Here is a 27,289-nt window from a genome sequence, read left to right on the forward strand (position 1 = left end):
ACAGAGGCTATTTATTCAGAGCTTGCTATATCAAGGGAATCAGCCATCATGACTTAAATTTGGCAGAAACTAAAAGACAGGCAAAGGAGTAGGATAGATGTAGAAAGAGAAAGAGACAGAGACAGAGAGAGACAAAGGAGAGAGATGCTTCAAGTATGCTCCGATTGTAGGTTGCACATATAGGGAAACTGGAAGTGGACTAACTAGAAATGGGGCAACTTATGTGATGGGTTTCAGGAGCATATTTGGCTCTATCTGGTTGGTCCTGTGTTGGAAGCAGGGACAAAGTTGGCAAATCATTGAACAAGTACTGTCCATTCCAGACCAACTGCTGCGAAGGTTGTCGTTTGGCTTCCTGGGCTGGTTGCTATAGAGGTTGTAGGTCATATGTTGTCATATATGGTCTGACTACTGTCTATTTGTATATTCACCCTTCTAATATGTTTTTCCAGATAAAATTTTGACAAATTTAGTCATATTTAAGAATTATTTAACTGGAATAATTTAACTGGCATATATTAATATCCTTACACTACTAAGCATCCCTTATCAAATCAGTCAAGGTCTCCACATAAACAGAACCAGTAGGATATATAGGGAAATATACACACAGACACACACACACAGACATGTATGTATATATGTATGATTTATTTCAAGGAACTGGCTTATGCTCAAGGTTTGGCTTAAAAAATCCATAGGGCATGCCAGCAACCTGGAACTCTTGGGTAAGAGTTCATACTTCAGCCTTGAGGGAGAATTTCTTTTTTTTTCTTTTCCACGGAAAAGCAGTTTTTCTCTTAAGGCCTTTCAACTGATGAGGCCCATCCATATCATCAAGAAAAATCTCCTTTACTTACAGTCAACTGATTGTAGATGTTTACCACATCTACAAAACACCTTCACAGCAACACGTAGATTAGTATTTGATTGAATAACTCGCTACTATACCCCAGGAAATTTGACGCATAAAACTAACCATCACAGTCCACAACCCAGATTATTCTTTCCATTTGGTCAATTCTCTCCTTAAAATGATGGTTTTATTATTTTAAGTGAAGTTTTAGCATTTTTTGTAGGTTTCACTTTTCCTGTGTAAATTTCTTCTGAAAATGTGATGGGATCTTTATAAATTGTATATTATGACTGGTTATTACATTGGACAGCAATTTTAATATAGTTATGTTGAACCAGCCACCTACTTGGAAAAGTGAATTTCATAAAAATGTTTGTCTGGATTTGGAAATGCAGGTGCATCATTTGTTGAATTCTAACTTTTTTATTATATAAAGAGACATTAATAATTTAAATTATGACAGGTGCATTTAAATACCATTAGTCTCATCCAAAAAAAGAGACAAAACTAACATGTGAGAAATTTTTGTTAAAATTCTGGGAGTCTTTTTCTCTTTTCGATTGTTTTTCATTGAATTTTTATATGTGTAATAGAATACAGAATAATGGAATTGATGGTGTTCTAGAACAAATATATCAAAATATAGGTTACTGGAGACACTTTCCTGAGTTGAATAGTGCAGAAAGCAGGTGATAAGACCAAAGACAGAGGGTAGACACCATCTCCTGAATATTAACTTCAGCACAGCATGAACATCCCTGAGACATACTTGCAGGGGGTTGGAATTTTCCACAAGACAATGAGACTCCATTGCACCCTATATGAAGTTTAATTCCATTGGCCATATTTTAAATCTTGGTAACATGAACTCATTTTCATTTAGTTTTCTCTCCTCAGATTTTGCCATATATTAGTAGAATATAGATAGATGACCCACATTCAAATTTCTCAAGAACAATTTGAAAATAATTCTAAAATTTACTTTTATTTTTGGAGAAGAGACAAAATAAATGCCAAAGACCTACAGATGGAAAAAAATCTTTAAATTTTATTTTATTTCCTTTCAATGTCATTTATTACCACAGAAAGACAGGTCCTAAACATAATTCTAGAGTTACTTAAGTCTTAGACAAATTCGGACACTCCTCCCAAAAAAAGGTAGTAACATATGGTAATAAAAATCCCCAAAGTTAGAACTTCATTTTGCATCACTGCTGTTTCTACATGGCCTTGAAAATAATACAAAAGTATGACTAAAGGAGGGAGCAATAGAATCACCATGTATATAGCTTAAGAAAACAGATGGTGTTGGAAAGCAACAGGATAAATATATAGAGTAACATATGGGGCGAAAATATTGTGTGTGGTGGTAGAGAAGCAGGGGGAAGGGAAGAAAAATACATGTGGTTATTTATATGTTATGTATATTCTGAAGTACCACAAGCAAGGTGCCATAGTAAAGAAGGGGAATTTACACTGAACCTGTTGTTTGAGTGCAATTCTCCAAATAAATGGACTTTTTAGTGTTATTGGAGAGGTCACTTTACATGGCCCAACCGGTTATTAAGAAAAGAACTGGGAAACTGTTCCTTCTACGGAACCCATTTGAACAGGAATTATAGACAAAATACCAGTGAGAACTATTTAACCAATGATTGTATTGGAAAGTACTTGCTCTACAAAGAGATATTCTTTGTAGATATATTCTCACAGTGTTTTCATGAAGTCCCTAGTTTGCTGAGCTTGAATTAGATGCTTTTTTTTTTTAAGTTTTAAGACTTGAATCTCTGATTAGTAGCCATGGGTAAGCTACAGACAAAGAAAGTGAGACAAGTTGAACGCCCATGGCCACCAGAAAACCCACTGTCTACAGAAACACCTAGATTAGGGCATTAATTTTAGGGTATGAGTGGAGATGCTTCTTGAGTAAAAAGATTTCAGTGATGTTTCCTGAGTTTCTTCCAGGTGATGATGGTACAACTATCAGAGGAATGGGGTTACACCGCTCTAAATCTGTCCTCTCAGTATCTACCCCCTTCTAACCTTTACTATGAGGGATCATTCTAGAAAATCTTACCAACCTACAAGATTCTGAAAGCCTTCTAAATTACTGAAGAATAAATATAGATTTTAAGTTAGGGTTTTGGGGTAAATATATTGCTGTTCTTTGATTGCCATCAATCATGTAAGACATAGATAGTAAATATTAGTCAGAAAATATCATTCCCCATTATTATTTTACTAAACTTATGATAAACAATAATTTTTCAATTTCAGCTAATTTGCGCTCATTTATCATCTACCCACATTAAAAAGGCACACATTAAAAATAATCCATCCCAACAACAAAATGAAGTAGGATTTGTAAATACAAATTATTTTAGCAACCAGCTCCCAAATTCTGACCTTTCTTTAACATTTTATTTTCCTTCCTTTCAAAATATATTTTCTTTTCTTTGCCTATGATATCTCTTCCTTATCCTCTATACTATTTATATCCCTGATATTTTTGCCCATATTCCCTATACATAATGGTCAAGTAACAAATCGCCTGCACCTTTGCAGACACAGGTTTGTGTATCTATAGCAAGCCCCCTTCCTGCTGACTAAAAAAACCAAAATAATTAGATCCTATTTTTTCAGTCATGTTGCTCTACCTCCTACTGATATACTATGGATTATAGGCAGATCCTGCCGCCATAGCATAATTAAGTGACATATTCTAACAGCAAGATCTCTGACAACATCAATTTCAAATGCTTTTAAATAAATAGATCTCATATGAAAAATGCATAGTACTTTTAATAAAAGAACCATCAAAACACATGTTTGTTGTGTATCTGCAGTACCTATTCTGGCTCCATTAAGGACAGAGAAAGAGTCTATGAACTTTAAGTAGCCTATCTGACAAAAGGAATCATGCAGTCACCTGGGTCAGCATGTTTTCTTGTTCTACTGAGAGGAGATAAAACAAAACAAAACAGAAAACAAAAGCTAATGTCAACACAAAATGTTAGGAAAATTTCTATCATTACAATTCATCCATTTTGCACTAAGCAAAGCAGGTGCACTACTAAAAATTTTAGGAGAATAGAGAAGGCGCTGCATTTCTAATGTTTTTCAAAGAGTGTATACATAAATTTAATCTTTAAGGTGCTTTGTAATTGGCAACACTAAAAATTCCACTTTTATTTGGCCTTGATCCTCTAAATACAAATAATTAATGTTATAGGAGAACACATCCATTGCTTAGATCACATGTGTGGGTATGAATAACTAAAATTATCTACTAAGAGATTTCCATGTGGAATATAAATTAAAGCCTATTTGCCAGCTTTGTATCTGCTTGCTATTCACAGAATTTGTGCCAGAGCATTCTGATTCTCTCACAGATTGCACATCAGTACACCACATTAAATACCTTTATTGTATGTTAAGATAATAGAATAATAAAAATGATTTTATATACACATTAGCACAGTACCCTGTTTACATATATATTAATCAGTGAATGACTGCTTTATAATATAATCCATTTGTTCTATGTTAAAGAAGCCAAGGTATATACACCATACAATAAATTGATAGAGTAATTTAGGGACATTTTTTAATACTTAATAGTAACTATATGAATTATATCACATCAGTAACAGAACTTATTTCTTTGAGCCCAATCCTTGCCATTTAGTGTTTCAGTGTTCCAAATTCACTCTAAGCAATGTGTAAATGTTCTTAGAATTGGGTTTTGTGCTCTTTTTATCCTTTTAGTGTTCAGAACATGGCCACTGTAATTCTGATTATTTAGTAAAACTTTTGGATTAATATAATAATATACCAGGAAACAGGTCAGGTATATAAGATCATGGTATCAATCAAGGTTAGGAAAACAGAAACTGCATCTTTTTTTGACAATGAATTTAATGGAAGGAATTGTTTAAACAGGTATTGAAGGACTAACAAGAGCACCTCACACCTCTAGAGCAGAAAGAACAAAGGGAAGAGTTTGAGGTTATTAGAACTTAGGAGCTTACAGGAGCCTCACGTCTCCGAAATGGAGGTGTCATCTATTGATGCTGATTTATCTGAAGGAGTACATTGGGGAATGTGGAAAAATCAAATTGGGAACTGGAACCCACTGCCACTACTGAGGATTTGCTGAGACAGTGTTAATGGGAATAGGAACAGGCAAGTCTCTTCTCCCCCTACCTGCCTTGGGCCTCCCTCCAGTGCCCCCCTAGTGGTAGAGCTTAAGAGGGATCCAGCTGGTAAAGGAGAAATGTGATTTACAGAATCACAGCCCCAGCATCACAAAGCATAATACAAAAGGATGAGTTAAAGCTAATACACAGTAGCTTAGTAATCAACACACTGATAGAAACCCCAGTTTTTCTGAGAAGTTCCAATGTATTCATACTTAGGGTCCATTTTACTCTTAAATATGTGGTGATGTGGATGACAAATTATATGAGCACTCTATAGATAAAGCTCTTAATATAAATTAAATCAAATAAAGCCTCCATGGTAAATGGGTTCCAAAGATGGCCACTTTCAATCTCTTCCCCCCTGTTTGTACATACTGCTTCCCACGTGAAGAGTTGGAGTCTACATCCCCTCACCTTGAATCTGGGCTGACCTTAGTAATTTGCTTGATGAAAAGAATATGGTAATACTGTAGCGACGTTCTGAGGTTAGGTCATTAGAAAGCCTTGCAGTATCTGCCTGGGTCTCTTGAAATGCTTGGGACATTCCCACTCAGAACCCAGCCACTGTGCTGTGAGATGCCCAAGCCTCATAAAGAGACCATGTGTAGGTGCTATAGTGGACAGCCCAACTAAAGTCCCAGCTAAGAGCCAGCATCAGGAACCATGTAGTAACTCTTTCATGCACCCAGCAAAGTTAAGCGTTCAGATGATGACAGCCCAGCTGACATACATTATCACCACATGAGAGACCCAAGTGAAAACTGTTTAGTTGGACCATGTTAACACATGTAAATATTCAAGGTAATAATAAATTGTAGTTTTGAACCACTAGGTGTTAGGATGTTTATTTATACAGCATACGTAATTAGAACAGCCTATCTATTTAGTTTTTCAGTGAGTCCATATGTGAGTTGTGGCCCACCAAATAAATATCTCTATCCTCATCCAACTAACGCTGGGTTTACCAATAAAACTTGTTTTCCTGACCACAGTCTCCTGTATTTCCCCCTTAGCTCACCAAGTAGATTATAAACATTTGAAAAGAAAGGGTCATGTCCTATTTTGCTTCTACATCTCCCACGTGATAACTAATAATTAATTATTTACTGTCACATAACCACTAAACTCAAAATCTAGCATTCATGGGTCAGCAGGTTGACTACAATTGGGCTGATCAAGGTAAGAATTAGCTACACAGTTCTGCATCAGGATGTGGTTTATCTGAACTTGTTTTCAAGCTGTGGGTTGAATTTAGGTCTACTCTGTATCTTTTTCTTCTGAGTCCAAGGGTGAAGTGCTGCAGCTGCTGAGGTCATTCTCTTCTTTTGAAGGATCACTAGAGCATGAGGCAAACCAAATATTCCAACACATTCAAGCCTTCTGTTTATATCACACCTGTGGATATTCCACAGGCCAAAGTCACACAGTCCCTGAAATCAATGGACTGAAGAGGTGCACTTTGTCCAAGTGGGAGCGTGGAAAATAAATATTTGAAAGACAAAAATCTGAATAATTAAAAATACCATCAGAAATGTCTTATCATTGATTCTGGGAAATTCAATTAAAAACCTGTAACATTTTAATATGGCCATAGTGGTAGATTTATTATATTTTAAACATATTCAGACTTGGAAATTACTTTCAAGATCCAGTGATAAACCCAAGTCTTGTGTGTGTGTGTGTGTTTTTCAGATGTACAGCATTATAGTTCAACACCTGTATACATTACAAACTGATCATCACAAGTGAAGTGGTCATCCATCACCACACAGTTTACCCCCTTCACCCCTTTTACTCACTCCCTAACCCCCTTTACCTCTGGTAACCACTAATATGTTCTCTGTATCTACATGTTTATGTTTTACTGTGTTTGTTCATTTCTTCTGTTTCACAGATTCCACATAGGAGTGAAATCATATGGTATTTGTCTTTCTCTATCTGACTTATTTCACTTAGCATAATACATCAAGGTCCATCCAAGTTACTGCAAATAGCAGGTTTCATTCTTTTTTATAACCAAGTAGTATTCTATCGCATGTATATATATACCACATGTTTTTTATCCATTCATCCATAAATTGGCACTTAGATTGTTTCTATGTCTTGGCTACTGTAAATAATGCTTCAATGAACATAGAGATGCATATATCTTTTAAATTAGTGTTTTCATATTCTTTGAATAAATACCCAGAAGTAGAATAGTTGGATCATATTGTAGTTCTAATCTGAATTTTTTGAGGAATCTCCATAATGTTTCCATAGTGGCTGCTCCAATTTATAGTCCCAAAAACAGTGTATGAGGGGTCCCTTTTCTCCACATCCTCTCCAACGTTAGTTATTTCCTATCTTTTTGATAATAGATACTAGCCATTCTAACAGGTGTTGCGTGATATCTCATTATGGTTTTGATCGCCATTTCCTTAATAATTAGTGATGTTGAACATATTTTCATGTACCTGTGGGCCATCTGTATGACTTCTTTGGAAAAATGTCTCTTCAGATCCTCTGCTCATTTTTTTTATTGAATTGTTTGGGTTGTGCTGTTGAGTTGTATGAGTTCTTTTTATATTTTGGAAACTAACCCCCTATCAGATACATGATTTGCAAATATATTATCCCATTCAATAGATTGCCTTTTCACTTTGATGATGATTTCTCTCACTGTGCAGAAGTTTTTAGTTTGATATAAGTCACATTTGCTTATTTTTGCTTTTGTTTCCTTGCCTTTGGAGTCAGATCCATAAAAACATTGCTAAGACTGATGTCACTGAAGTTACCATGTAGGTTTTCTTCTGAGAATTTTATGGTTTCTGGTTTTACATTCAAGTCTTTACTCAATTTTGAGTTAAATTTTGTGTATGATATAAGACAGTGGTCTAGTTTCATTCTTTTCATGTGGCTGTCCAGTTTTCCCAACACTATTTATTGAAGAAACTATCCTTTCTCCACTGTATGTTTTTTGCTCTTTTGTAGTAAATTAATTGTCCATATATGTGTGGGTTTATTTTGGGGCTCTCAATTCTTTTTCACCAATCTCTGGGTCTTTTTTTGTGCCAGTACTTTACTGTTTTGGTTACTATAACTTTTTAGTATAGTTTGACATCAGGGCACATGATACCTATTGTTCTTTCTCAAGATTGTTTTGGCTATTTGGGATCTTTTGTGGTTCCATACAAATTTTGGGATTATTGTTCTAGTTCTGTGAAATATGCCATTGGAATTTTGACAGGGATTGCACTGAATCCATAGATTGCTTTGGGTAGTATGGATATTTTAACAGTATTAATTCTTCCAAGCCATGAGCATAAAATATTTTTCCATTTATTTGTTTCTTCATCAGTTTCTTTCATCAGTGTCATAATTTTCAGTGTACAGGTCTTTCACCTCCTTGGTTAAATTTATTGCTAGATATTTTATTCTTTGTGATTCAATTGTAAATGGGATTGTTTTCATAATTTCTCTTTCTCATAATTTGTTATTAGTGTATATAAATGCCACAGATTTCTGTGTATTGATTTTGGATCCTGAAACTTTAATTCTGGGCTTTATTCTTTTTCTAGTTCCTTTAGATGTAAAGCTGTTTACTGGGGATTTTTCTTGTTTCTTGTGGTAAGCCTGTATTGCTGAGAACTTCTCTCTTAGAACCACTTTTTGATGCATTGCATAGATTTTGGTATGTCATATTTCTTTTTTCATTTGTCTTTAGATATTTTTTGATTTCTTCCTTTTTTTTGATGACCCATTGGCTGTTACGTAGCATGTTGTTTAATCCCATGTGTTACTTTTTTTTCCTGTTTTTCTCCTGTGATTGATTTCTAATTTCATACCATTGTGATTGGAAAAGATGCTTCACATGATTTCAAACTTCTTGAGTCTATTGTGATCTAACATGTGATCTGTCCTGGAGAATGTCCCATCCATGTGCACTTGAGAAGAATGCGGATTCTATTGCTTTTGGATAGAATGTTCTATATATACCTATTAAGTCTAACTGGTCTAATGTTTCCTTATTGATTTTCTGTCTGGATTATCTATTCATTGTTGTAAGTGAGGTATTAAAGTCCCCACTTTCAATTTCTCCCTTTAAGTTTGTTAATATGTTTTTTATATATCTTGGTGCCCTTCTGTTGGGTGCATATACATTTATAAATTTTATATCTTCTTGCTGGATTGACTCCTTTATCTTTATGTAATGCCCTCTTTGTCTTTTATTACAGTCTTTGTTTTTAAAGTCTATTTTGTCTGATACGAGTTTAGTTACTTGAAATTTCTTTTCATTTCCATTTCTTCAGGATATATTTTTCCATCCTTTCACTTTCACTGTGTGTGTGTCTTTTCTTCTGAAGTGAGTCTCTTGTAGGCAGAGGATAGATGGGTCTTACTCTTCTATCCATTAGGCCATTCTAAGTCTTTTGATTGGCAAATTTGGTACATTTACATTTAAAGTAATTATTGATAGGTATGTATTAATTGTCATTTTGATCATTGTTTCCTGGCTATTTTTTGTAGTTCCTCTCTGTTCCTTTCTTTTTCACTTTTTCCTTTTCCTTATGTTTTGGTGGTTTCTTTAGCATTATGTTCCGATCCCTTTCTTATTTTCTTCTGTGTATTTAAGATTTTTTCCTTGTGGTTACTGTGAGGTTCACATATGACATCCTATGTATGTTGTAGCCTGTTTTAAGTTGGTAGCGACTTAAGTTTGAACACCTTCAAAGCTTTATCTTTTTACTCCTTACTCCACGTTTTATACTTTTGATGACACATTTTACATATTTTTATTTTATGCATCCCTTAATATTGTAATTTTATTTTTACTACTTTTGTCTTTTAAATTTCATGTTTGCTTTATAAGTGAATAATCTACTACTTTATTATATATTTACCTTTTCCAGTGAGATTTTAGTTTTGTATGTTTACTTATTAATTAGTACCATTTCTTTTTAGTTTAAAGAAGTTCCTTTAATATTTCTTATTTAGTGACTGGTTTAGTGGTGTGATGAATTCCTTTATCTTTTGACAGGTGCTCAAGAGGTGTTCCCTATGTGGGCTGTGTGCTCTCCTATTGTGTTGGGGTCAGGGCTGCTACAGGGCACTGGTGAGTCAAGCTGGCCCCCAGGCCAGCTATGAGGCCCAGTCAAGGTGCAGAGGTGGGCGGGTCTCTCAGCAGAGTCAACCCATTGGCACTAACAGGTTAAATGGAGAATTTTTAAATGGCACCTGACAGCATCAGCATTAGCAAGGTAGCCTGATATCATATAAATGGCTCCTGTCAGTGACTCAGTCCCTGGGGAGTGTTCCATCTCCTCCACAGCAGATACTTTAAGACTGGTAGGTGGGTCCCCTTCACTTACAGTCCATGTGCTTTTTTTTTTTTTCAATTTTTTATTTATTTATTATTTTTGGCTGTGTTGGGTCTTCGTCTCATGTGAGGGCTCTCTCCAGTTGCAGCAAGTGGGGGCCACTCCTCATCGCGGCGCTGGGGCCGCTCTTCATCGCGGTGCGTGCGGGCCTTTCACCATCGCGACTCCCCCCCACCCCGCGCTGCAGGGCACAGGCTCCAGACGCGCAGGCTCAGTAGCTGTGGCTCACGGGCCCAGCCACTCCGCGGCATGTGGGATCCTCCCAGACCAGGGCTCGAACCCGTGTCCCCTGCATTAGCAGGCAGACTCTCAACCACTGCGCCACCAGGGAAGCCCCCAGTCCATGTGCTTTTTGATTTGTGTTTTTGTGCTGGTTTTTGGGTTGAGTCAGTCTGTGCACGAGCCCTTTAAAAGCAGATTTCCTGTTCCCTGAAATTCCATAATTTTCCTGGGTGTATTTCCTGTTGGTTTTCAAAACCATGTGTTTGAGGGGCTAATCTCTCCTGTGAAGGATCTACAGAGCTGGAATCACTCACTCCTCAGGGCAAAGGTCATACCTTTGTGATCCCTACTGATTGTGCATTGCCACAGCTAGGGTGTGGGTTTTTGTTTCGTGACCCCACATCTCTACCTCTCCTATTCATCTCGATGCTTTCCTTTTACCCCTTGTTGTGGAGGCTCTGTTCATCCAGTTTTCAATTCCCTTTCTGAGGGAATTATTCCATATGTGGTTGTAGCTTTGTTGTGTCCATGGGAGGAGGCTCTTTCTTTGCCACCATCTTGAACCACACCTAACTTGAATTTCTGTTTCAGAAATACACATAGGATATTATTTTAGAGAAAAATGTTCATTGATATGTTTATAATAATTAAGACCATCAGAGTTATTATTTCCCCTCAGTTAAAAATAATTCAGAATAATAGACCACTGATCTTTAGAATACAGCCAGAAACTAACTGGTATCCTAAATTTATATTTTTATATAGTATTTATTATTAGGATGTCTTATTTAAATGAATACTGGTCAAAATTTAAAGGTAAACCCTTTAAAGCACTGAAAGTATACCTTGCAAAAAGTAACTGTGCTGGAAAAAAAAGTATAATCTAGTATTGTACAATTTTTCTTCTAATTCTGTAAAAAAAAAATAGTAATACCATTGACATATCAATGCCTTCAAGATATACAATTAATATATGTAAGTTCAGATATTATGAACATCCATATTTGTCCAAAATAAACACACAGAAAGCATCAACCACATGTATACAACATGAATATTACTAAATAGAATAAATCATTAACTCCAAATACTTTGTATTTCCTGCTGTAAATCACTGATTCAAGTACAATGATGCATTATTTTAATTCACAGTGAATTATGGAGGCATGTCTAAGATTTATAAGTTTATCCATGATAAATATCTTTATTTTCAAGGTAATGATGTGACGTAAAGTATGAAAGTAATAACTATGGGAAAAAAGTATTATTTTTATTTCTCTAAACTTAGATTTATACATTTAAATATTTGTAGGCTTTGCTATATCAAAATATTATTGAATTTTTTAGTAAAAGTATTGAAACACTAGAATTTTATTTTTTTCTGGCAAAAACTATGTAGTTCTGGTCTCCATGTTTTTTTATTTCATTTATTTTATGATCTACAACAGGTATAACTAATCTATAGTGAAAAAAATTAAAACGTGAGCTTTTATGAATGTGAAGCATTAACTATGAAGACACATGTAGGAAATTTCCAGTGTGGTGGAAATGATCTATATTGTATTAAACGTTTGGATTATACAGTTATGTGTATATGTCAAGCTCATTGAATAGTACACTTAAGTTTAGACATTTGGGATGTTTCCAGTTTGGGATTATTATGAATAAAGCTATTATAAATATTTTGGAACATTTCTTTCTTTCTTCTTTTTTTTTTTTTAATTTGGCCACACTGTGCAGCCTACAGGATCCTGGTTCCCTGACCAGGGACTGAACCTGGGCCCTCAGCAGTGAAAGCCTGGAGTCCTAACCACCGGACTGCCAGGGAATTCTCTGGAACATTTCTTGAAATATGTGCATACATATCCATTGATTATGTACTGAGAAGTGAAATTCCTGGGTATATTAGTCTGCTAGGACTGCCATAACAGAATATCACAATGACTTAAACAACAGAAATTTATTTTCTCACAGTTCTAGGGGCTGGAAATCCAATATCAAGGTGCTGGCAAGGTTGGTTTCTGGTAAGACCTCTCTGTTTTACTTACGGACATCTACCTTCTTGATGTGCCTTCATATAGCCTCTCCCCTGTGTATGCACACCCTTTGTGTCTATTCCTCTTCTTATAGAGACACCAGACCTATTGATTAGGACCCTATTTGTTTAACCTCATTTAACCTTAAATATTTTTTGAACACACTATCTCCAAAGACAGTCATGTTGGCAGGGCTTAGAGCTTCAACGTATGAATTTGCAGGAGGGTGGAGGGCCAAATTCAATCTATAACACTGGGTCATGGTAACTATGTTTGTTTAATGAAAAAGGAATATCTTGCAATTGCGTGGGGGGCAATTTGGATTGAGGCAGGCATAGGCCCTTATATGTCCAGGTCATAATTTTACAGGAGTATAATTCCTACAGAAGCTTATTTTGGAATTTTTAATTTTAGTGTCTGCCCTGTGTTTTATAACTCAAAATAGAAAAGCAACATATCACACTATTCCTCAGACATAGACCACTACATCATTTGATAATCCTATTATAACAGCTACAACTATGTTTCAGTGACCAACTACAACAACACAATGTGCCCCGTTGTCCAAACTCAAACATATATTACTATTTCACAGTTTACTTAGCTTGGAATATATACATTCAGAAAACAAGACAGTACAGAAAATGCTGCAATCAGCATTAATTTATCCAAGTGCTGCAGAGGTTCTGAACCTTGATCTAACCTTGGCTGCATATCAAAACCATCTGGGGAGCTTTTAAAGTCCCTATGCTCATTCTAAACCGAGACAAATAAAATCAGAATCTCTAGAGGTAAGACCCATGCATCAGAATTTGTTTAAAACACCTCAGGTGATTCCTACATACAGCTGAAGCTGAGAACCACTGATCTACAGCTTCAAATAACTACAGTTCATACTAGGATAATTTTATTAAGTCCAATTATTCACTCAACATTATTCTTAAACTCTTGCTATACTCCTCCCTTGTATGAAAAGCACAGCTGGTACTTACATTAATGATAACATATTTCAAATTAACGACCTACATATGCATATAATATAATGCATTCAAAGGAAAAATGTGTATTATATTATTATTGAATGAATCATATGTTCTATATAAGAAATGTCCCACACATCGATGGTGCCAAAAGATTAAATATAAAAAAATAAACTGAAATCAAAATTTTAAAATAAATTATATTTAGCTAAGTTTCTAACTTTCGAAGAGAAATGTGATACATAAACAAAAAGGAAGGTTAGACTAAATCATGTGTACTAAATTAGAGTCAGAAACATCAGAATGAACTAATATTTAGCTTAATATATAGACAGATAGATATAAAAACAATTATAGATATGTTTTTCACATAGGTTATTATGCCTACATATATTTATAGTCCGTCTGCAGATAAGTCCTAGAAACAATAACATTCCATCAACAAGCACACCCAGTGTCCAGATCTTAGTTTCTAAATATCATTCTCTAATAAAAAGAACCAAGTTCCTTGGAGAAATGGCTGGTTCTAGGGATGGGGCAGGCAAAATACAAGATGAGCTTTGAGCATCTTATAGTACCAGAAAGTAAGGAAGTGCTCAAAATACAAAGGAATGAAGACGGGTTAGAGGAACAAAGGAGCCAACTCTAAAGAGACCCCTATGGACAAAGCTGGAACAATTTGACCAGCAAAACAAATAATGTAGTATTAGATTATAACCCAAAGTATAAAATAAACATACATGAGTCCATACTGAAATAAATAAATGATTGAATAAATAAATGGTGGGAAACAGCTGAATATTTCTTACAGAAGGAATTTATTTCATATATGTAGATATTCCTGCTTCGAGAGAGTGAAGCTTATAACACACACACACGTACTCACATATACACACACAAACACTCATACACACACACATTAGGGTGGACTTGACTTAGTAACTTGCTTCCAAAGAACAGAATAGGTAAGGGGAGAAATAATAACTTACACTGGAGAAACCTGGCAAACAATACCTTAATCAAGTGATGAAGCTTAATATCCCCAGTGATGTTGGGTGCATATCATGTACCCCCTGATATAGTGTGATAAGAAGGGCATTTAACCTCTGTGGTATTCTTCCGATAAACCCATAAACTCGATCTAATTATCAGAAAAACATCTCAAGAACCCAGGATGGAAGATGTTCTACAGGATGCTTGGTCAGTACTTCTCAACATTTGAGGTCATAAAAAACAAGGAAAGACTGAGAAATTGTCAATGACCAGAGGAGACTAAGGAGACATGAGAACTAAATGCAATGTAGTGCTCTGGATTGGGTCCTGGAACAAAAAGAGAACATCAATGCAAAAAACTGGTGACATTGCAACTAAAACCATAGTTTAGTTAAAAGTAATTTACTGAGAGAGGAGAAGATGGCGGAAGAGTAAGACACGGAGATCACCTTCCTCCTCACAGATACATCAGAAATACATCTACACGTGGAACTGCTCCTATAGAACACTCACTGAACGCTGGAAGAAGACCTCAGACTTCCCAAAAGGCAAGATACTCTCCACGTACCTGAGTAGGGCAAAAGAAAAAAGAAAAAACAGAGACAAAAGATTAGGGACGGGACCCGAACCAGTGGGAAGGAGCTGTGAAGGAAGAAAGGTTTCCACACACTAGGAAACCCCTTCGTGGGCGGAGACTGCGGGTGGTGGAGGGGGGAAGCTTCGGAGCCACGGAGGAGAGCGCAGCCACAGGGGTGCGGAGGGCAAAGCGGAGAGATTCCCGCACAGAGGCTCGGCGCCGAGCAACACTCACCAGCCCAAGAGGCTTGTCTGCTCACCTGCCGGGGCGGGCGGGGGCTGGGAGCTGAGGCTCGGGCTTCGGAGGTTGGATCCCAGGGACAGGACTGGGGTTAGTGGCGTGAACACAGCCTGAAGGGGCTAGTGCGCCATGGCTAGCCGGGAGAGAGTCCGGGAAAAAGTCTGGAGCTGCCGAAGAGGCAAGAGACTTTTTCTTCCCTCTTTGTTTACTGGTGCGTGAGGAGAGGGGATTCAGAGCGCTGCTTAAAGGAGCTCCAGAGACGGGCGCGAGCCGTGGCTATTAGCGCGGACCCCAGAGACGGGCAGGAGACGCTAAGGCTGCTGCTGCCGCCACCAAGAAGCCTGTGTGCTAGCACAGTTCACTCTCCACACCGCCCTTCCCGGCAGCCTGTGCAGCCTGCCACAGCCAGGCTCCCGTGATCCAGGGACAACTTCCCCAGGAGAATGCACGGCGCACCTCAGGCTGCTGCAACGTCACACCGCCCCGCTGCCGCCGCAGGCCCGCCCCGCATTGCGTACCCCGCCCTCCCCCCAGCCTAAGTGAGCCAGAGCCCCCGAATCAGCTGCTCCTTTAACCCCGTCCTGTCTGAACGAAGAACAGACGCCCTCAGGCGACCTACACGCAGAGGTGGGGCCAAATCCAAAGCTGAACCCTGGGAGCTGTGCCAACAAAGAAGAGAAAGGGAAATCTCTCCCAGCAGCCTCAGGAGCAGTGGATTAAAGCTACACAAACAACCTGATGTACCTGCATCTGTGGAATACCTCAATAGACAATGAATCATCCCAAATTGAGGAGGTGGACTTTGGGAGCAAGATATATTATTTTTTCCCTTTTTCCTCTTTTTGTGAGTGTGTATGTGTATGCTTCTGTGTGAGATATTGTCTGTATAGCTTTGCTTTCACCATTTGTCCTACGGTTCTATCTGTCCATTTTTTTGTTTGATTTTTTTTTACTTAAAAAAATTTTTTTTCTTAACTATTTTTTATTTTAATAACTTTATCTTATTTTACCTTACTTTATTTTATTTTATCTTATCCTCTTTCTTTCTTTCTATGTTTTCTCCCTCTTATTCTGAGCCGTGCGGATAAAAGGCTCTTGGTGCTCCAGCCAGGCATCAGGGCTGTGCCTCTGAGGTGGGAGAGCCAACTTCAGGACACTGGTCCACAAGAGACCTCCCAGCTCCACGTAATACCAAACGGTGAAAATCTCCCAGAGTTCTCCATCTCAACACCAAGACCCAGCTCCACTCAACGACCAGCAAGCTACAGTGCTGGACACCCTATGCCAAACAACTAGCAAGACAGGAACACAGCCCCATCCATTAGCAGAGAGGCTGCCTAAAATCATCATAAGGCCACAGACACCCCAAAACACACCACCAGACGTGGACCTGCCCACCAGAAAGACAAGATCCAGCCTCATCCACCAGAACACAGGCACTAGTCTCCTCCACCAGGAAGCCTACACAACCCACTGGACCAACCTTAGCCACCGGGGACAGAAACCAAAAACAACAGGAACTACGAATCTGCAGCCTGTGAAAAGGAGACCCCAAACACAGTAATATAAGCAAAATGAGAAGACAGAAAAACACACAGCAGATGAAGGAGCAAGGTAAAAACACACCAGACCTAACAAATGAAGAGGAAATAGGCAGTCTACCTGAAAAAGAATTCAGAATAATGATAGTAAAGATGATGCAAAATCTTGGAAATAGAATACACAAACTGCAAAAAACATTTAACAAGGACCTAGAAGAACTAAAGAGGAAACAAGCAACGATGGACAACACAATAAATGAAATTTAAAATACTCTAGAAGGGATCAATAGCAGAATAACTGAGGCAGAAGAACGGATAAGTGACCTAGAAGATAAAATAGTGGAAATAACTACTGCAGAGCAGAATAAATAAAAAAGAATGAAAAGAACTGAGGACAGCCTCAGAGACCTCTGGGACAACATTACATGCACCAACATTCGAATTATAGGGGTCCCAGAAGAAGAAGAGAAAAAGAAAGGGACTGAGAAAATATTTGAAGAGATTATAGTTGAAAACTTCCCTAATATGGGAAAGGAAATAGTTAATCAACTCCTGGAAGCACAGAGAGTCCCATACAGGATAAATCCAAGAAGATGCATGTCAAGACACATATTAATAACACTATCAAAAATTAAATACAAAGAAAAAATATTAAAAGCAGCAAGGGAAAAACAACAAATAACACACAAGGGAATCCCCATAAGGTCAACAGCTGAACTTTCAGCAGAAACTCTGCAAGCCAGAAGGGAGTGGCAGGACATATTTAAAGTGATGAAAGAGAAAAACCTACAACCAAGATTACTCTACCCAGCAAGGATTTCATTCAGATTCGATGGAGAAATTAAAACCTTTACAGACAAGCAAAAGCTGAGAGAGTTCAGCACCACCAAACCAGCTTTACAACAAATGCTAAAGGAACTTCTCTAGGCAAGAAACACAAGAGAAGGAAAACACCTACAATAACAAACCCAAAACATTTAAGAAAATGGGAATAGGAACATACGTATCGATCATTACCTTAAATGTAAATGGATTAAATGCTCCCACCAAAAGACACAGACTGGCTGAATGGATACAAGATCAAGACCCGTATATATGCTGTCTACAAGAGACCCACTTCAGACCCAGGGACACATACAGACTAAAAGTGAGGGGGTAGAAAAAGATATTCCATGCAAATGGAAATCAAAAGAAAGCTGGAGTAGCAATTCTCATATCAGACAAAATAGACTTTAAAATAAAGACTATTACAAGAGACAAAGAAGGACACTACATAATGATCAAGGGATGGATCCAAGACGAAGATATAACAATTGTAACTATTTATGCACCCAACATAGGAGCATCTCAATACATAAGGCAAATACTAACAGCCATAAAAGGGGAAATCGATAGTAACACAATCATAGTAAGGGACTTTAACACTCCACTTTCACCAATGGACAGATCATCCAAAATGAAAATAAATAAGGAAACACAAGCTTTAAATGATACATTAAACAATATGGACTTAATTGATATTTATAGGACATTCCACCCAAAAACAACAGAATACACATTTTTCTCAAGTGCTCATGGAACATTCTCCAGGATAGATCATATCTTGGGTCACAAATCAAGCCTTGGTAAATTTAAGAAAATTGAAATCATATCAAGCATCTTTTCTGACCACAACGCTATGAGACTATAAATCAATTACAGGAAAAGATCTGTTAAAAATACAAACAAATGGAGGCTAAACAATACACTACTTAATAACGAAGTGATCACTGAAGAAATCAAAGGGGAAATCAAAAAATACCTAGAAACAAATAACAATGGAGACACGATGACCCAAAACCTATGGGATGCAGCAAAAGCAGTTCTAAGTGGGAAGTTTATAGCAATACAATCTTACCTTAAGAAACAGGAAACATCTCAAATAAACAACCTAACCTTGCACCTAAAGCAACTAGAGAAAGAAGAACAAAAAAACCCCAAAGTTAGCAGAAGGAAAGAAATCATAAAGATCAGATCAGAAATAAATGAAAAAGAAAGGAAGGAAATGATAGCAAAGAACAATAAAACTAAAAGCAGGTTCTTTGAGAAAATAAACAAAATTGATAAACCATTAGCCAGAATCATCAAGAAAAAAAGGGAGAAGACTCAAATCAATAGAATTCGAAATGAAAAAGGAGAAGTAACAACTGACACTGCAGAAATACAAACGATCATGAGAGATTACTACAAGTAACTCTATGCCAATAAAATGGACAACCTGGAAGAAATGGACAAATTCTTAGAAATGCACAACCTGCCGAGACTGAACCAGGAAGAAATAGAAAATGTGAACAGACCAATCACAAGCACTGAACTTGAAACTGTGATTAAAAATCTTCCAACAAGGGGCTTCCCTGTTGGCGCAGTGGTTGAGAATCTGCCTGCCAATGCAGGGGACACGGGTTCGAGCCCTGGTCTGGGAGGATCCCACATGCCGCGGAGCAACTGGGCCCATGAGCCACAATTACTGAGCCTGCGCATCTGGAGCCTGTGCTCCGCAACGGGAGAGGCCACGGTAGTGAGAGGCCCGCGCACCGCGATGAAGAGTGGCCCCCGCTTGCCGCAGCTGGAGAAAGCCCTTGCACAGAAACGAAGACCCAACACAGCCATAAATAAAAAATAAATAAATAAAATAAAATAAATAAATTAAAAAAAAAATCTTCCACAAACAAAAGCCCAGGACCAGATGGCTTCACAGGCGAATTCTATCAAGCATCTAGAGAAGAGCTAACACCTATCCTTCTCAAACTCTTCCAAACTATTGCAGAAGGAGGAACACTCCCAAACTCATTCTACGAGGCCACCATCACCCTGATACCAAAACCAGACAAAGATGTCACAAAGAAAGAAAACTACAGGCTAATATCACTGATGAATATAGATGCAAAAATCCTCAACAAAATACTAGCAAACAGAATTCAACAGCACATTAAAAGGATCATACACCATGATCAAGTGGGGTTTATCCCAGGAATGCAAGGATTCTTCAATATATGCAAATCAATCAACGTGATATATCATTTTAACAAATTGAAGGAGAAAATCCATATGATCATCTCAATAGATGCAGAGAAAGCTTTGGACAAAATTCAACACCCATTTATGATAAAAGCCCTGCAGAAAGTAGTCATAGAGGGAATTTTCCTCAACATAATAAAGACCATATATAACAAACCCACAGCCAACATCGTCCTCAATGGTGAAAAACTGAAACCATTTCCACTAAGATCGGGAACAAGACAAGACTGCCCACTCTCACCACTATTATTCAACATAGTTTTGGAAGTCTTAGTCACAGCAATCAGAGAAGAAAAAGAAATAAAAGGAATCCAAATCGGAAAAGAAGAAGTAAGGCTGTCACTGTTTGCAGATGACATGATACTATACATAGAGAATCCTAAAGATGCTACCAGAAAACTACTAGAGCTAATCAATGAATTTGGTAAAGTAGCAGGATACAAAATTAATGCACAGAAATCTCTTGCATTCCTATACATTAATGATGAAAAATCTGAAAGTGAAATTAAGAAAACACTCCCATTTACCATTGCAACAAAAAGAATAAAATATCTAAGAATAAACCTACCTAAGGATACAAAAGACCTGTATGTAGAAAATTATAAGACACTGATGAAAGAAATTAAAGATGATACAAATAGATGGAGAAATATACCATGTTCTTGGATTGGAAGAATCAACATTGTGAAAATGACTGTACTACCCAAAGCAATCTACAGATTCAATGCAATCCCTATCAAACTACCACTGGCATTTTTCACAGAACTAGAACAAAAAATTTCACAATTTGTATGGAAACACAAAAGACCCCGAATAGCCAAAGCAATCTTGAGAACGAAAAATGGAGCTGGAGGAATCAGGCTCCCTGACTTCAGACTATATTACAAAGCTACAGTAATCAAGAAAGTTTGGTACTGGCACAAAAACAGAAATATAGATCAATGGAACAGGATAGAACGCCCAGAGATAAACCCACGCACATATGGTCACCTTATCTTTGATAAAGGAGGCAAGCATATACAGTGGAGAAAAGACAGCTTCTTCAATAAGTGCTGCTGGGAAAATTGGACAGGTACATGTAAAAGTATGAAATTAGAACACTCCCTGACACCATACACAAAAATAAACTCAAAATGGATTAAAGACCTAACTGTAAGGCCAGACACTATCAAACTCTTAGAGGAAAACATAGGCAGAACACTCTATGACATAAATCACAGCAAGATCCTTTTTGACCCACCCCCTAGAGAAATGGAAATAAAAACAAAAATAAACAAATGGGACCTAATGAAACTTAAAAGCTTTTTTGCACAGCAAAGGAAACCATAAACAAGACCAAAAGACAACCCTCAGAATGGGAGAAAATATTTGCAAATGAAGCAACTGACAAAGGATTAATCTCCAAAATTTACAAGCAGCTCATGCAGCTCAATAACAAAAAAACAAACAACCCAATCCAAAAATGGGCAGAAGACCTAAATAGACATTTCTCCAAAGAAGATATACAGATTGCCAACAGACACGTGAAAGAATGCTCAACATCATTAATCATTAGAGAAATGCACATCAAAACTACAATGAGATATCATCTCACACCGGTCAGAATGGCCATCATCAAAAAATCTAGAAACAATAAATGCTGGAGAGGGTGTGGAGAAAAGGGAACACTCTTGAACTGTTGGTGGGAATGTAAATTGATACAGCCACTATGGAGAACAGTATGGAGGTTCCTTAAAAATCTAAAAATAGAACTACCATACGACCCAGCAATCCCACTACTGGGCATATACCCTGAGAAAACCATAATTCAGAAAGAGTCATGTACCAAAATATTCATTGCAGCTCTATTTACAATAGTCAGGACATGGAAGCAACCTAAGTGTCCATCATCGGATGAATGGATAAAGAAGATGTGGCACATATATACAATGGAATATTACTCAGCCATAAAAAGAAACAAAATTGAGTTATTTGTAGTGAGGGGATGGAGTTAGAGTCTGTCATACAGAGTGAAGTAAGTCAGAAAGAGAAAAACAAATACAGTATGCTAACACATATATATGGAATCTAAGGAGAAAAAAAAAAAAAGGTCATGAAGAACCTAGGGGCAAGATGGGAATAAAGACACAGATCTACTAGAAAATGGACTTGAGAATATGGGGAGGGGGAAGGGTAAGCTGGGACAAAGTTAGAGAGTGGCATGGACATATATACACTACCAAACGTAAAATAGATAGCTAGTGGGAAGCAATCGCACAGCACAGGGAGTTCAGCTCCGTGCTTTGTGACCACCTGGAGGGGTGGGATGGGGAGGGTGGGAGGAAGGGAGATGCAAGAGGGAAGAGATATGGGAACATATGTATATGTATAACTGATTCATTTTGTTATAAAGCAGAAAGTAACACACCATTGTAAAGCAATTATACTCCAATAAAGATGTTAAAAAAAAAAGACAATGCAATCATTTAAAAATATGTGACTTGCCATATATTGATGAAAACATTTAAAATGCAAAGGTCTCCTATAACGTTGTTAATATTATTTTTTAAAAAATAAAAGTAATTTACCAAGGCCACGTTCTCTATTTTGACAATGGCACCATGGAAATGTAAGATGTTAACAATGGGGAAAATTGGACAAAGGGTACACAGGACTTCTCTCTACTATGTTTGCAATTTTTCTGAAAATCAAATATTATTCCAAAATAAAGGTTCATTTAAAAATCTATGTAATTAGAAAGATATTCCTCTCAGTATAAAAACATGAATAAACACATTTAACTATTATAGGTACTGCAGAGATTTCTTCTTTTTCCTCTATTAAAGAGTATATTTTTAAAAGAAGGAAATATGATAGCCATTAAAACCTAAATTGCTCTTGCAAAATAAGTAAAATTGTATTTTACATTATTCCCAGTGCAGCTTACTTAAAGACATGTGCTGTGCTTGTTCTCAGTATAAATCAAACATTGAAATTAAAAACCCATTTAGATAAATATTCCTTGGAGATTATTGTCTCTATTATGTGTATCTGAGATTCCAAGTACATTGAAGCAGAGGGAGGAAATCAGTTGTCAAAATCTTTGTCTTGCCACAGATTTATTAGATGGAATTTTATTTCTCTCAACATCTCTTGAAACTGATTTCCATTGTGCAATATTATTTCTTTAGAAAACAGTTTAGTTTAATATCGCCACAGCTCCAGCACATATTGTTTCTATTGAATTTTATTCAGGTCTTGAGAATCTTGGGTAAGGAAATGGTCCAGAAATTACATTTCAACTTTATTTAAGTTTTAATTCTACTCATCCACAATGTGCCTTAAGATTGTGTGAAAGACTGCTGCATAAAATTTAAAGCTTCAGCTAGTCAAGATCTAGATATTAAGAGTCAGCTGAATGGCCTCTTCAATAATTTAATGCAAGAGGATGCTACAACCATTTTTTCATAGATTCATATAATTACAGTAAATTAAATGTTATAGTATTATATAAGGAACACCTTTTTTCGCAAATGCAGTAGAACAAAGACAATCCTAGCTTTTATTTTGGTTTTTGAGTGTATACATGTTTCTATGCTCTCCTACCTCTATCGTATTCTTTTTCTTTTCATTCATTCTCTTCTGCTGTTTTCTATGTCTACTTTCAAATAAGAGTCATATTTTTTTGCCTAATGATCAAATAATTGATAGATAAAAAGAAAATAAATGTTAGAAGTGAAATGACAATTAACTAAAAAGTAAATTTAACCAACTTCTCAATAACTACATTCATTCTGTAAATATCTGTGGGGGACTATTGCTTTAGTGATTCCTCAAAGGACCATGCTTCCCAGATTTCAAGGCTTATCTAAGCCCTCTCACTACTTGATTGATTTGACATAGAAAAAATCAGTAGAAGTGACACTGTGCCATTTCTGGGCTTGGCCCTTAATTTGCCTGATACCTTTCTACTTTCCCCTCTTTGGAATGCTTGCTCTAGGATGCTTCCTCTTGAAATCGTGCTATGAGGGAGCCCAAGCAGCCACATGGAGGAGAACTAAGGCTCCTGACTGATTGCCCCAGCTGAGATCCCAGTTAAGCCTCCAAATGACTGACAAACCAGTTAACCTACAGAATCACGGGGGATAATAAATTGCTGTTTTAAGTCACTGTTTGGGGATGGTTTGTTTTACAATAACAGATAACTAAAACAACTTTATAGTGAATACTTAGATTTATGGACGAGCCATTGTTACACATGGCTTTGAGGATGATTGCTTCTATTGTCAATGAGTCCCTGAGACAAGGAAAGATAAATGACAGTTTGGAAACAGCCCAGAAAAAGAATGAAATATGTTAATTCCTCTTATGATTGTGTTCTTCTAAGAGGAATTAGGAGGTCTTTGACCAGTAATTTAGAACTATAGTGTAGCACATTGCTACTGAAAATATAGTTCTCAATTGGCAAAATTAGCATCACCTGGAAGCTTGTTAGAAATACAGAATTTCAGTTTCCGCAAAGACCTATTAAATTAGAATCTGCATTTTAGCATGGTCCCTGGTTGACTAGTTTGTACATGGATCTAATAATAAGTTATCTGATAAAATTAACACAAAATTACATGATAGTATATGAATCTATCATTCCAACCAAATGAAAATTTTCTATCCAGACTAATGGTTCTGCAAATAAAATTTACCTAAGTCAGAAATTAAAGTCTAATCACAGACTTCTCCTACCCTCATTTCATATGGAAACTATAACTGTACTTCTTTGCTACATGTTATATCCTCCTATGGCCTACATCATCACTTGCCTGATCTATCCAGTGGTCAGTACCACATTTAGAATGGGCAAGTGAAACCCTTGCTCTGGATCTTATGCCTCAGGGTGCCTGTGTTTTGAAGTCTTTCCTCAAAACTTTTAAGTCCTCCTCTGATGGCTGGGACTAATCATGGCCAACAGTACCACCCAGCAGGGCACACAGAGACTGGTCTATTGCCCATCTTGGCCCCAGACTGGTTCTCCCCTTCAACTCCATAATTGCCCCTTCCCCTCCTCTCACACTCCTCACCACATGGGATCACATGGGGTCAATCAGATACCCCAAGGAGCTTTGGAATTCATGCCTCTGAAGTCATCCAAGGCCCTAGATACCAAGAAGATTGCTCCTGCTGACAGGTGTGATACTTCTTTTATGGAATTGCATAAGATTAGGCTACCAGAATGCTGCTGCCATATTGATGATTATTACACTAATTTGTCTCATTGAACATGGGATGAGTTCAGGTCCCTAGGGCTTAGATGATATCAACAGCATGCAAATGACCCCTGAACTTAATTGTTTGTGTAGACCCATGACTCAGCCCACTCCTGTTTATGTCCCCAACCTGGTGACACCTCCAGTCTACAGCATCTGAGGGTGGCAGGAGTGGCATCAAGTGTCATTTATCGAATGCCTCCCTTCCCCACCCCTGTTCTTCCTCCCAGGTCAGTCATTAACTATGATGCATAAATAGCACCATTCTTCTCACTCCACCCACAGGCCCCTCTCCTATATTCCTGACTAGTGGGAGTATATGCAAAGGACTTACATTTGGAGTCATCATCAGCTAAGCAGAGTAAAAACATTGGAGCAAGTCATTGGAAGCCTGCATTCATGGGTGGCATGATGAATGATGCAGTGTCATGACTAATAATATACCCTGCACTAAATAGTGTTAGAGATTGGCAAAGGCAAAATCTATGTTGTTTCAGTAAATCATGTCCCCGAGAGCCATGGTGTTGAATTAAAAAGTGTAGCTACTATTTATTTACTCAAGGTGGGAGAAATGAAATTAACCAGAAATAACACACTTGACAATAAAGAACACAAAGAGGTGGTTCTTAGACCTGAATAGTAAGAGATGGAATCTGGATATTGCAAAAAATCTTCATATGACTGATTGGATTAAGTACCACACCTTCAGATTGCAAGCTCCTTGAGGGAAAGGATCATGTGTTATCACTCTATTTTACAGACATGATGTCTGATATACAGAGATCAAAAATAAATTTTAAATAAATAAATAAGTGAATACACATAAGTTTGTGATTGGACCACCTACAAATTATTTTTGTAACATTTAGTTTCATTGATAATGCAAGATACTTATTGTAAAAAAAACTTGAAAAATATAGCACATAATAAAGAAATTGAAAATCATTCATAATTCTTCCATAGTCATGTTAATATATTTCTTCCTAATTTATTTATAAAATATATGCACTTTTTCTAAAATTATAAGATAATTGCTGGACAATGAGAAAAAATCAATTTTTACCCTATTTTTGTACCAATTAGAGAGATGAGTGAGGATTAGAAGTAAAGTCAATCTAAAAATATTTTCTGGTTGAAGTTAAAGGGAGAAAATATCTATTTTAACACTCTTCTTGTCTTTATATTGTAAATGGGAGCAATTGTGGATAGAAGGTACAGTAATGGGCTGGTACAGTTCATGAGAAACCAGAAACATCTGGTCCCTTATTTTATATAACAAAGAATTAATTTAATGTTCTCTTACTGATCATTAAGTTAATCTGTTTTTCAGAAGAATGTTTTTTTTAATACTGGTCTAATACTTGCTATTTACTTAAGAGGTTAAAAGTTAGTTTAATTGGCTGTTGAGACTAATACATTTTCAGTAACATTGTTGCTTTTTAATAATTACAAGTATAAATTTGGCCAAAATCCAATTAGATTAGAAAATAAAAACTTTTATTTCTCATAAAAGTTTAAAATAAATTATAATGTTTTACTCTAATGTTAAACCATTTGTAAATTTAATATCTTTAGTAAATATAGCATCTCTAATTTTTATGACTGAAAAAACTGACTTTTATAAATCTCCATCCTTTCCACCAGACATGATTTTTGAGAAGAGACAGCATAAAGAGAACTCAATTTACCTAATAAAAAGGATTAGATTTGGGTATCCTTAGATTTGGTGTTCGTCAATAGCTCCAGTGCATGCAAAAAATTTGTAATAGTAATTGCAAGTTTATTGGAGATGGTTTTAGATAGGTGCCAGGTCTTCTTTACAGGAAAAGCAGGTAGTTATAAATAGATAAACGCAGAATTAAGCAACTTGGCTTAAAGTTATATATTCATGCTAAGCCAAGTATCTAGGATCGGAAGAGAATTAAGAGACCTCTAAAAGTCTGTCATCTTGATTCACCTCAGCTTCTGAAAATCTTCTGAGAAAT

At 36.8% G+C, this 27,289-nt stretch overlaps 1 long non-coding RNA gene across 1 annotated transcript in view; it reads left to right on the plus strand.

Moving 5' to 3' along the window:
• The first annotated feature begins 1,141 nt into the window (after positions 1 to 1,141).
• Positions 1,142 to 27,289, plus strand: part of LOC309656179 — a 354,893-nt gene continuing 328,745 nt past the window's right edge. Inside the window, exon 1 of the long non-coding RNA XR_014261209.1 lies at positions 1,142 to 10,757. This is a non-coding gene — a long non-coding RNA (uncharacterized lncRNA). The remainder of the gene's footprint in view (positions 10,758 to 27,289) is intronic.

Source organism: Balaenoptera physalus (assembly GCF_965194825.1).
Source record: "Balaenoptera physalus genome assembly, chromosome: 2".
Classification (NCBI taxonomy): Eukaryota; Metazoa; Chordata; class Mammalia; order Artiodactyla; family Balaenopteridae; genus Balaenoptera; species Balaenoptera physalus.